General features: G+C 37.1%; 1 protein-coding gene across 7 annotated transcripts in view; it reads right to left on the bottom strand.

Moving 5' to 3' along the window:
* LOC111503217 (cubilin) overlaps window positions 1-13,183 on the bottom strand; it is a 278,475-nt gene that overhangs the window by 184,059 nt on the left and 81,233 nt on the right. The window contains exon 1 of one of the 7 annotated variants that reach the window (XM_074182955.1): window positions 2,630-2,830. The exons of the other annotated variants lie outside the window; for them this stretch is intronic. The gene's annotated coding sequence lies outside the window, so the exon portion shown is untranslated. Of the gene's footprint in view, window positions 1-2,629; window positions 2,831-13,183 lie in introns of those variants that run through there. 7 annotated transcript variants of the gene reach the window in all.

Here is a 13,183-nt window from a genome sequence, read left to right as displayed (position 1 = left end):
AATATCTACGGGCACAATACTATTCCAATTGAGTTGTTCATCATTCTTCTCTCTATTAATCTCTTCATCATCTACTACTGCTATGTTTTACCCAATATATTACATTATATAGGGTCTTATATATTTCAGTTTTTTGTCATTCTGATTAATAACTGATATATTTGTATAATATTTATGTATATTAGGATATCTGTTTCAAATAAATCTATCTATTTATCTATTTTATTTTATATTTCGGGATGTTTCGGTAATATTTGATTATAATTGGGTGAATTATTCCCTTTTAAATTACGGCCCTGTAAATTGGTTGACGTAACCTAACCTAAATCTAACAAATCCATCTCCTCAGCGTAAATAAAAAGCGCATCCAAAAACCGCAGTTAAAAACAACATCTTGCCACTCGAGTCTGGAAAGCTACTTCAGATAAATATCTACAATACCCCTCCAAAATTCGAAAATATCCGTCACCTTCTCCACTCTGCTTATTACACGTTAGCGCGAAAGCTCTTCCTCTGGAGAATTACGGGATAAAGCTCCTGGAGACAAAAAAAATGAAACCCAACAGACTGAGAAGACAGTCTCACCCCCTGGGGGCGAAGCGACGGACCGTCCTTTTTCGTCCTGACTCTCCGTAAAAAGGACTCTTCGTCGTTACATCGAAGTTATCGATGGGCGCTAAGAGATGGCGCTGCGGGCCTTATTGGTTTTTTGAGTCGTCACGATGGCACTGGGACAAATCTGGTCAATGAAGGAATAGTTAGTGTACTTGTTGTGGAATCGCAGGCGTTGGGAAATATATCAGGGGAAGCGGCTGCTCAAACAACTGGCAATTATTTCTGTTAATCACTGTGATTAGAGGGTGGAACCGCATCTTTGATTTTAAGATATTCAATGAGTATCCAGAGTTTTTTATTGATTTTCGAATGAATTGAGCCTGGAGAACAATTTCACCAAATTTTATACACTACACCTAACGATTTGATCTCTACAAACTTTATTTGAAAAATATATCACGACATGTTTCGCTAACATAGTAGTTTCTTCAACAGTAATTTGAATACTATAAGTTGCCGCTTACGATAATATTTATATACCACAGGTAACTACAATTGAGACTACTACCTCTACAATTCTTATATACCTGAGGTACCTCTTCACTTATAATTACCTGAAGCATATTAACTGACTTCTACATCATTAATAATACTTCCTCCGTTTTTTTTTAAGAAAACAAGTTCAATAATAGTGATCTATTCAAATCCAGTTGGTCATTCACTAGAATGTTTAAATTTTAAAGTTTATTAATTTCTATTGCTTCCAAATGATTCAGTTTCAAACCGTTTCTTTATAAGTGTATAATTTCGAACTCTTATATGATATGATTTTCTTGCAAAAGATGATTTGAATATGTTGAACTTGTTTTCTTATTTATATAGCTCATATGATGTTTCTGGATTCGATTCCTGAATTTTCTGCAAGTTTGACCAATATATACCTCAGAATACGTTCCACACTTTAATTTATATACTCCTGATTTCTCGAATTTAGATGTTTTGTCTTTGTTGCATGTAGAACAAGTAATACGTTTGGAAAGTTAGTTGAAAATAATAAAGACAAAACATCCATTACTATGGAGTGTATTTTCTACAAAGTATTTTTTGCCAAATGTTCTTAAGAATGCGTTATTCTCATGTATATACTTTTCATAATGTTCTGACTTGCTTAAAGATGAATAATTCACTACGGCAAGTTGCGGTTCTTTCGCCAAAAAATCAAATATGCTCTCCCACCAATTTACTTAAAAATACTGTAAAGAAAAAACTGGGTGTATCGTTATATTATTCCAAAATTGAAGACGGGGGCAGATTTTAACCTCCGAAACGTTAAGATAGATAGTTATATGTATGATTTGTTAGATTTTCATCTGATAGTCAAAATCATTATATATCTACTACAAGTTACTGATAAATAAAATATTTTTACGCAGTAACTCATCGAAGTGAACTGAATTGTTTCCTTTTCAACACCTGTATGAAGTTCCTCATTACTATTTTATATTTTTCCAGTTTCTGGAAGGTAAAAATACCCAAAGAAGGTCAATAACAAATATTTTCCAATTTTGACATATATGACATGTGAATCGTGATAACACTGACATGAAATGTTTCAGGTTATGTGAAAAAATGCATGGAAGATTCCCGATTTCTTCGAATTACTTTTGTGAATCTAGAAGAGTTCGGAATTATAAACGCTTTTATCATCATTTTGTGTGCATTAACAACAAATTTTATTCGTATGTGAATATTGGATTAAAAATATTTATACAGCGGTGAGTAAACACATTTGCTTTTCTTTCAACTTTCTCAACTGAAATCAAAGTATCCCAATACTATATTTGTGGATCCCCTCTATTGATATCGGATGCTTTCTGTTCGCCTTTTTCTATTCCAGATCTGTCAGTCCTGCCAAATTTTTTATGGCAACATCATGTTTAGATTGGCCAATAATGAGACAGGAATTAACTTTCATCTTTTGAGAAATTATACGTACTTTTTGTTCTTATATTTTGATCTATAAACCCAAATTTCCCTTTCAAAGTTTTCAAAATATTTCACAAATTATCCTTACCCTAGATAGCTTATGCAACGTTATTCTTGGATCATCACTTGTGGAACGTCCACACAAAAAACAATATCGCCTCCTTTCACCCATTACTCGGTAATCTATCCAAATGGCGAACAACACAACGAATCTATCAATTAGCAGAAAAGATAATTTGACACGTTCATAAAATGTCAACGAACTTCAACTTGCGATGAACTCAGTCATTTGTTTCTAAGAAAAATAACAGTATTGGCAACATCATTCATCAAGGATCAATTGATGACTCAAACAAATAGAAACATTAACTATAAGCACCATTTTGCAGTAACATCAGAACTATCCCAGTTGGTCTACAATTTATGAAACAAAAGCGCATCCCAGCATGTATAGGCATTTCGCAACAGACCCAAAACAAAATGAAACACTTGGCAAATAGCTACACCATACGAGATATGAATCGGTAGGAACATGGGACACACAATTCACTGAAGACAAAGACAGCGATATTTAACTATAAATATAATCACTTATATTTTTCGAATGAAGTTCGTGGAGATCAATCGTGAGGTGTAGTTTTTGAAGGTAGAGAAAATATTGGGAAGCTTGCGATATTTCATGTATTGACGTTGCCATGTCTACGGCAAAAACAAATAATTTGATTTGATTTTTTCGGTAATTCAATAATTTACAGAAATAACATAAAATTATAGGTATGTTCAACTCCAAAAAAAATAAGATTCTATAATAAGTACTTTTGTTATTAGCTGATCTATTTTATACCTAATAGAAAGACAACTGTTTTGAAATATCCACTTTCTTAGAGTATACTAGTCACTATAGAGACACCAATCAATAAATAAACCAAAATATGGTTATCAAAGAATAACATCTTGTTGATAAAGCGTGTATATACATATAAATGTAAATGTAGGTAATTAAATTAATAACATTTGATAAATGTATAAAAATAGTTACTACCATACGAAATTCAATTAAATGAAAGCAATAAGTCACCTATTCGAAATTCAAAATATAACGAACAATAGAAGTGTATAGAAAGTTTATATAAGCGTATATAAAGTGTATAGTTCTGGTCTACTTATCATTCTATTCTATCCGCATAATATCCTTCCAAACTATACTAGGTTCGGAAAGAACTATTCTTACTGCTTCTCTGAAGATGGCGTTGGACTCTTCAATACTATTTGGAAGGTGATAGTACATTTTGCAGCCGTTATATATAATTGAATCTTTAACGAGAGTGGAAAATGGTAACGGTAGTTTGAGATGGTTACTTCAACAGGTGGGGTATCTATTCCCTGTAATGCAATGAGTTCGCATAATACTCGCCGTTGATAGTTTTACCTTTTCAAAGATAGTAAATGAAAATTATCTCACTCGCATCCCAAAATGCCGATGACATGACCCTGCCTGCAGATGAAAAGGCGGTTCACCTCTCTGGTTGTTCTTTTGTTACGGATGTGAAATGATGGACCCCTGTTTCATTGATGGTTGTGAAACGACGCAAGAATTCTGCTTTATTGCTGTGAAACTTTGCTAAACACTCAATTAAAAAATCTTCACGACACTGTTTTTGCACTGAGCAAACGCGGCACCCATCTTTCACACAGCTTTCTCATATCGTACAGCCCCGTTAAAACTCTACTATACAATATTTTACTGTTTCAAACGAAAGAGCAGAGTTGTAAACCATAGCGGAATTCCGCTACCGTTGACAATTTCGTAGAAAACTCCACTGAAATAGCGGAATTTTCTACAAATAATCAATATTGAAAAAAAAATTGAAGAAGCTGACAGCTGACAGCTGAACAGTTGAATACACAGTCAATACGTCATAGTCTTAGTAGCTGAGGCCAATACATGATGAAAGAGAAGAAAAATATTTTTGGATATTTTCATTCATGTCATAAACCATATAACCTCCAATATCTTGGAACTAAAAGTCTCGACTGTCTCGAATATTATGAATTATATGAAACAAATTACAGTGGAAATGGAAGATATAATTAATTTGATTGTAGCTCGAGCGAAAGAGCTATCGCAGTTGAAATTGACGGAAACAGTACATCTTCACAAAAATACAAAAAGTCTCGATACCAAACTTTTTCTCAACATTGGTTATCTGATTCCAATTCGAAAGGATTTCAAACTAAAAAATATTTGTTCGAGACGACAGCTTTCAAAAATTAACTGCTGGATATTTAGGAAATTAGGTACTATCTACTGACTTTCTTATTAGTCAGTGGGCTATGCTTCCTTATTCAGAGGAGTCGGGCAAATTACGGATATGCAGTTGGTTAGTACCTCGTCCACTAGATGGAGTGAAATTTTGTGATGTTCGCTTCAACTTTGAAAGAGGAATGAAAAACTCTGAAAGAATTCCGATTTTCAATTGTGGAATATCATTGACTTTAGGTCGATGATGGTCACTATTTTGCACTGATGAGTGGCTAATAAGCCCGAAACCGGTCTGCAAGTGTGCCCGTTCCATAATTGAAGGTCGACTCTTTCAGTTGTATTGCCAATTGCATATGCAGTACATTTTCTGTGAAAATTCCTGCACTGACGCCTGTCGTATATAATCCAACGCCCTTCGTGGTATTAGCCAGGGGAGTAGTTGTTTTCTGATAGGCATCAGTCCATTAAACCTACTGTGTAGGTATATAGAGACTGGCTTGAACGTTTGAAATTCCATTTGCTTTAGATTTACTATCTACTGAGTTGCGCGATTGAGAATTAGCATGATCTTGATTCTTGACATTAGTGACAGTTCAGTTTTGTGGTACTGAACGGTACACAAACTACAAACTGTAAGTTTTGTGGTATTTAATTTTGTATTGGGCACATGCACGAACTGACTGCGTCAAATATAGAAGTGTAGCGGAATATGAAGCAGTGTAGTGGGTTTATAGTTCATCCAGTTGGCAACACTGCGGAGGAGCAGAGTAGAATCCAGTTTAGCTTCTATAATGGTTGGGCCTTTCAAATAAAAGTATTGTACTACATAACAATGACCAATTTTCTCCATTTTCTCAAATTCAACGAAAACATTCGCAATTGATGACTGTCATTAAATACTGAACAACGCAGCGCCTTCCAACTTGAAACATATGCTTCATAGTGTACTCTTTAATACCGTGATATTTTTCAACTAACTACCGCCATCTCTAGGTCAGGCCGGGTAGTTCTGGAACCACCCTAGTATACTGCTTCAATTTTTCTGTGATTATGATGGACTGCATAACAAGTATAATCACTATGCAAGTTTTAATTTTCCTACTTTGCTGTATTGGACTGTAATGATCATTTTCATATAGACGAGACCTGATTGGATTGCGGTGCTTGATTTTTTCGAAGTTTTTTATTAAACTTGAAACGAATATTGACATATCAAAACATATCAATACCTTGAAATATTCAGTTACCAATTGATGAAAGAAACCTGATCTTCCTCTTCATTTTCAAAACCAAATTCATATAAACGTTCATTCACTTATTGTTAGAAAAATATAATTTCACGGAAAATGAACTGCATCCATTTCGTAATTAGTTACTAATATCTTGTAGCCCTATCAGATAAATTGAATTCCCGCTGCTCTTTTATAACCCTCTTTATGTTGAAAATTGAAAACTCGGTCACATCACCAAATTGTATTATGCACTCCATAAAATCCAGCAGCACTCGCACGAATTAAACGGAGTGCAAAAATAGACAGAGCCGTTCTGGGAGTAAAAAAACTGATTTGAAGGGACCGCCAGAAACACAACGATTCATTCACGCCTGATTAATTGAAATGATACAGATTTCGACACTGTTGAGGAGCTAGTACAATGACCTAATTCTTTTCTTAAGGACAAAACACAAGCACTGCAGAAAACTTCTTAGGGCGCTCTGAGAGCGGTGCCTGTGCGAAAGTAGCGATACACGTTGGATATGACGAATGAATTCATTTGGAAAAACGTTCTCCAAGAATTTTTTTCCACATAAACGCAGATCTCCAAATGAAAATGTACTTGAAGAGTGAAGTTTGAGGTGTACTGAGTTGAACCTCGAAACGATGAGCAGATTCAGTGCGTCACGTATTTCTCTAAAAGTGAGACAAATTTCGAACCCTTCTTCGATGTTCCAGAATATCAAGGTTGCAAGTGATCTGTATCTGTAGAGTAGGGAGGGTGAGTGTAAGCCCACAGCACTTAGACTTATTGTACATCCTCCCGAGGAGGTCATCCACCTAGGTCATCGGCTATCCTGTCCTTTCCAGGAAGGTGGACAGGTCACTAGGAGACATCTCCTTTATATCGGCAGAAGTAGGCCAAGACTCGCCAAACACACACTCTCTCATTGAGGATAACTTCGGGCACTCGCATAGGACATGCCTGACAGTCTCATCTTCCTGTTTACACATCCTGCATAGAGGTGTGTCCACTAGCCCCATATTATGGAGGTGTTTCCTTAGTTGACAGTGACCAGTCAGAAATCCTACTATCAAGCGTAGATTTTTCCTGGTCATCCCCAGATATTTCTTCGGCGCCAGCTTCCCAAGGTCGCCCAGGGTGATCCTGGTAAGACTGCTTCCTTTGATTCCATCCCATCTCTTCAGGGATTGAGCATGGATGTAACATTTGGCTAGTTCCGCAATTGTCGAAGTCATCAGGCCGTAGGTGCCACTGGGTCCTAAAATGCTCAGTCCAGCCGCTTCCTTGGCTAAAGAGTCGGCAATGCGATTACCTTTACACCTGTCGTGCCCTTCAACCCACCTCAGAATAATGGCTAAATCTCTAGCTTTGGCTAAATCTTGGTGTTACTCTAGTACTTGCCCTGAGGTAACACGTTGTCTGTTCAAGGCTAATAGGGTTTATCTGCTATCAGGGCAGATTGTTATGTTTTTGCCAGAAATTCCTTCCATGGTTATTTCTTTTGAGGCGATTGAGATACCAGCCAGTTCTGTTTGGACCACGCTGATATTTTTCCCATTCCCCACTTAATCCTTCGGTTTAGTGATCTGGAGTACACTCCACATCCTAATCCTTCTTTGGTTTTTGAGCCGTCTGTATATATGCGTATTGCATTTGTAGCATCTGACTCTGTGTTCTGTTCTATTTGTATTTTATAGGGTTTATTAAACACAAACCTGGGTTCAATTGCATCACTGGTTGCCTGCAGCAGACGTTGCGCAGTAAGCACTTATCGCCATAGGCTCAGCCTCAATTGACCCATTCCTACTTCGAGGTTTACACCAGCCGAGCGCAATCGTAACATGGCCACTAACGCAACCTCCTTAACGTACAGGTCCAGAGGGGTCAGACCCGCAATTGACTCCATTGCCGCGGTTGGTGTTGTTCTCATGGCTCCTGTGATGTTTAAACAAGCCAGTCGCTGTATTTGATATAATTTTTGGATGGCCGTTGCTTGTAGAACTTTCCCCATGTAATTGCTCCATACGTTAACATAGGTCTTATTATTGCAGTGTAGATCCAGGTGACCACATGGGGTAAAAGTCCCCATGCGCATCCCACTGCTCTCCGACATTGGTCATGAGACACAAATGCTCTTTTTGCTCTACTCTGAAGGTGAGAGTTCCATGTTAGCTTTTTGTCGAGGATAGTACCAAGGTATTTCACCTCTTCAGAGAAGTTTAGTTCGCTTTTGAAGAACAATACTCCAAAGGAGTTCTGGGCTGAGCTTTTCGAAGCATCAAAAGTTGCTGAGGTGTGTACAGTTCTCTGGTTTGGAATAGTGTTCCAAGCTATTGAGAAGCAGCCTTTGCAATTACAGCGACATGATTGTGCCAAGACATATATTGGAGAAAACCTCTGCCTGGGTTTTCGTGGCATTGAATTAAACCTGTTCACTTTCACCCCGATTCGAGATCACCTCTAGATCCTCATTAAAATATGCAACCTCCTGCTACCGGTGAAGATTTGCATCCGCAGCCGATATCCTGGACACAAGTGTGCTTGTGTCAGCAAAGCAATAAACTGGATTCTTGGTTTTTCCAATAAAAAACCAAGACTTCAGGTTTCAAATAACATGTGAGATATCATTTCTTGATGATTAATGCCGCGGTCTTCAAATCAACAGGATAGTTGATTCATAAACATCACCTCCGTTGGACTGGATTGCTAAATGAAAATAGTCATTGCGAAAAACATCAAAATTATTCAGCTTTTGGTACTTTTTTTTGGAAAAATCATCTTCACTTTTGAAGTTGATTGACGTTCTGCAACACTGCAAAAAATTTGTATAGTTTTGTGGCTTGAACTGATTTTTTTGGGTGTTACAAAATGAGCAAGCAATATATCACGTCTATAGAAACTAGCCACTCGCACCAGCGAAACATCTGGAAGAAATTCCAAATATCCACGGCCTTCAAATCCGAAAAATAATGACACTGAAAACCTCGGCTGCGAAAGCTTCAACCATTTCATCACAATTACCATGGTTACTGACCTAGATAGATCATTTGCTAGTCCTCAGTATCCATACTTGATAATGAACCTTAGAATTGAAACAGTAAGCATGTGTAGCTGTTAACACTCATCTATCATTTCTGAAGTATGCAATTATCGTAGCTGCTCAGTCCAGAATAGAAAGAAGATGTGACCTGTTATCGGTAGTTCATCAATGCTCACACAGTTTCAACTGCATAGAAAACAAATGTAATTCCTTTGATGCTTTTATAGAGCTGATCCTTCTCTTGTCTAGGCCTGCGCACCACGCCCCAAATATTGTAGGGTTTCTATAGACTACTGTCACTCATCATCCATCAGCGCCATCTATAATTCATAATATAACAACATGAAGTCGTTACTTGTCACTTGCCATCTGTCAGTGAGTACTAACTACCCAGAGAGATCTTTTGTTTTTATCAGCATTATGTACACTTTCTTGAAGTTTAGTGTCCAGAGTCTCGTGAATTTCGCAGAAGTGGGAGAATCTGGTTCCCGGAACCTCCCCTGTAATATTTTAAGATATATTAAAAAATAAATTGAGCATGGAGCAGGTGAAAGGAAGAAAAGTTATCATTACTCTTGTCCACAAACATTAACTTATCATACCATCGTTGGTTTCTTCTTTTGTTTAAATCATAAATTATCGAATTATATGATTTAGCTCAGCCGCTCGGTTAATTTAAGGCGGTGTTTGTATAGCTGGCCGAATTTCGACTTGACTGTCCCAGTAAGTCTAGTTCGCACGCCAGCCGCTAGTGGAAATAAAAGATTAGTGCTGTAACTTAGAGCATTATTTCTCTCAACTATTGCTTTACACTGTTGTTTCTCTAGTCTTACTCATCTATTAGAAAAAGTTTGGAGCTCTGGAAAAACTATAACACTATATTTATGGTCATTTAGATAAAACACAAATACCTACTCTGTTTCATCATAAAAGAAATGAAAATATTGAAAAATTATGGATTTAAAAAATATTTCTTGGAAATATGAAGTTTTTCCGATTATGAAAAGTGGTAAATTTAATTTGAAGCCCTCTATTCAGTACCCTGTTTTTCAAAAATTTCTTCATCGCCTTTGACAATGTCTACTGCAATAATAATAACCAAAATGTCAAAAAGTGGCATATGTTGGTTGTATTGGCTTCATATTTTTTTTTTTCATTATTGCTGTTTGAAAATGCGAGCCAACCAAATATGAAAACTTCTGTGACAATTGATTTTCAAAAATTGGTAGCTGCGGCTGAAAAAACAGTGTCCCATCGCATGTAGGTTGTTAAACGCAACTTGATAACCTAATTATTTCTCATGTTGTTGGATGAAACTGAGATGAATTGAAAAAATGTTAACCAGAGCAGCTGTTCCAAAACGAAGTTTTTTTTTATTGAGTGATACACACCACAGTAGAGGTGGATTATCCTTCCGACAAGACGACGCGACGTGACAACTAGAAACGACCCTGACGAACCACACACGTGACTGAAAGCGGAACGGTTGTAATTGTCAACGAAGTAAATCGGATTACGAAATTCGACTACACATTGTTTGAGTTCCGATTTAACAAACCCCGAGCTGGAAAGTGCTGATTTTCGATTCTGGCCTCGGCGGGAGGTCGGCGAGCGGAAAAAATACAACGTTTCAACAATCACAGAAATTATTTTCGTTTCTGTTTGCTTCTGATAGTTCCATCCCATATTTCCTGAAAATAATGAACGTCGGAGGGAAGAAAGAAACTGAACGGTAATCGCATTGCGATTCATCGATTTCTGTGCAGGGAAAGCTTTCATTATCTAGAATCTCAAATGAAAGCAATGTATATAGTGCAATCCAAAAATAACCAATACATTCGATGCTTATGTTACCATCTACACAACATGGCAGGAATAAACTTGATCATGGACTTGTTAGGTTAGGGTTTATTGTGGCTCACACTCGACCAACTGGACCCAGCTTATTGATGAAACCGATTAGTTTGTATGGTGAGTGGTATTTCAGGTCAGATGTATCATAATACAAAGGAAGGTCTCGAAAAGGAACTAGGCATCTTCAAAAATAACCTTCAACGGAATGGTTACTCCAGAGTGATGGTAGAACAGGCTTTAGCTAGAAGACAGCAAGAGCTCGATAAGGAAGTGAAGCCTCCACAACCAGTACTTGTACTTTCCTACATCAGAGAATTATCGGAAAGGATAAGAAGGATCATACATCGAGCATGTGTATTTGGGCTCCAGCTGAAATCATTCACAAGGAGGAACACTGATTCAGGAGAAAATTCAAGGAGGCCGCGTATATGTTATCCAACAATGCATTTAGTCAAGCTAGTGTAGAGATGCGTAACATTTGGAAATGTCTAATCAAGCGGAAAACGACCAACTCCCGCCAAACGGTCATCTCCCGCTAAAACCAATGAAGCGGAGAGAGGGAAGAGGGGATAGGTGAAAGCACTCGAATGACCTATAAATAGTCAGATCTCGGAGGAATAAGTCCAGTTATCACCCGAAGACGATTGTGGATACTAACAATCGAAACTTCGTGGCGTAACTTGGTTTGAAATCTTTTAATTTCTAGTTTCATTTCTTGTTTTTAATTTTCAGCTTGTATTAACTTTTAATATTTTTTAATTTTCTAATTATTTTTTGGTTATTGCTTGTATGTTATTTCTTTGTTATTTCAGTCTTTTGTTTAATAAAATTATTATTTTTCGGTTAATCTTTTTAATTTTTTTCAGGGATTTCAAATCAATTTATATTATACTAGACAATGGAAGTTCGAACTGATGAAATACCCCACGAAACATTGTCAACCACCTTCAAACAAACGAAAAAGCAGTGTTTGCTCTCATTGGAGCCGGTTTTTCTTTTGCAGTCTACTGTTTGGGCTGTATTTTTGTTTCGGGCGTAAAATTATATTTCTAAGTTTCACTTACAGTGAATATTCGGCGCTGAAGCTCCGATTTATTGCGCCAGAACTGCGCCAATAGAGCGTTGGAAATGTTCATTCCAACATGTTTTTGGTCTAACGCGGCACTCAACGCGCGGACAGCTTTCACATGCCTAAATGTTGATTTGACATCTGACTAACACGTTCTTTTGACATGTTCATGATCTCTGCTATCTCTCTCACGTCGATTCGGCGGACGCCTAGCACCATTTGGCAAACTTTGGCGTTGTTTGCATCATTAGTTGCAGTTTTTCGACGTTCCTAACGTTCATAGTCTCTCAAGCTCTCACGACCACGTTCAAATTCAGGTGTCCAAAATGTCACTGTGGTAAATGACGGTGCAGAGTCCCCATACACAGAATCCAACTCATCTTCGATTTGCGTAGGCGTATTTCCTATCAAAACAAATATTTAATGACAGCTCGAAACTCTATTTCATGAAAACACCCACATCAACTGACTCAAAGGACTGTTACATAACAACTGCACGTCCAAAATGACTGAAACTTTGGTGAGTAACTGCCAACAGATGTGTCAACTTTGGAGACCACCAGTACAAACAAATTGAAAACACACAAATTGTGAATATGACGACACATATGAAAAATACCTGTACAAACTATAGGAAAGTTAGACGCCAGCCAAGTAGCTAAAACCTTGAATATCAACTTCCTGAAGTTGTTTTTCCTTTCGTCAAATTGTGTGTCAACTCAGATCGCATGAAAACCATCATAATGGCTTTCTTCATATTATATTATTTCCAAACACAGTGATTTGATGTGTAACAAATTTTGATGAGGGAAACTTCTGTATCTATCCCTGTATAGTGTGACAGAATTTTCAATCCAGCCAACTCTTTTTTTTTCTTCCAGCCTGCAAGGACGGATATAATGAAAATGTTTCTATCAGGTAGAATACATATTATAATCCCAATTCCACAGACATGAAAGCAAGCCCAGAAAATGAATATAGTGAGTGCGAGATAAAAATATGCGGTGCTTTGAAAGAGCGAAATCACTTTGATGTTGGTTATATTTCTATTTCCGACCGACTATATCGTGAACAGTTGAAAATGGGAATTCGCAATCTAATGTCGGCGCAGACACTTCAAATTCACGAATCCTCCCAACACAATCTAACAGATTCTAATAGAATTTCCTGATACATA

This window comes from Leptinotarsa decemlineata, unplaced genomic scaffold (genome assembly GCF_025532065.1).
Source record: "Leptinotarsa decemlineata unplaced genomic scaffold, Ldec_3_MD MMD2_tig00026330_RagTag_RagTag, whole genome shotgun sequence".
Taxonomy (NCBI): Eukaryota; Metazoa; Arthropoda; class Insecta; order Coleoptera; family Chrysomelidae; genus Leptinotarsa; species Leptinotarsa decemlineata.
The sequence above is the reverse complement of the archived record's forward strand: the minus strand, read 5'-3'. Positions and strand labels throughout refer to the sequence as shown.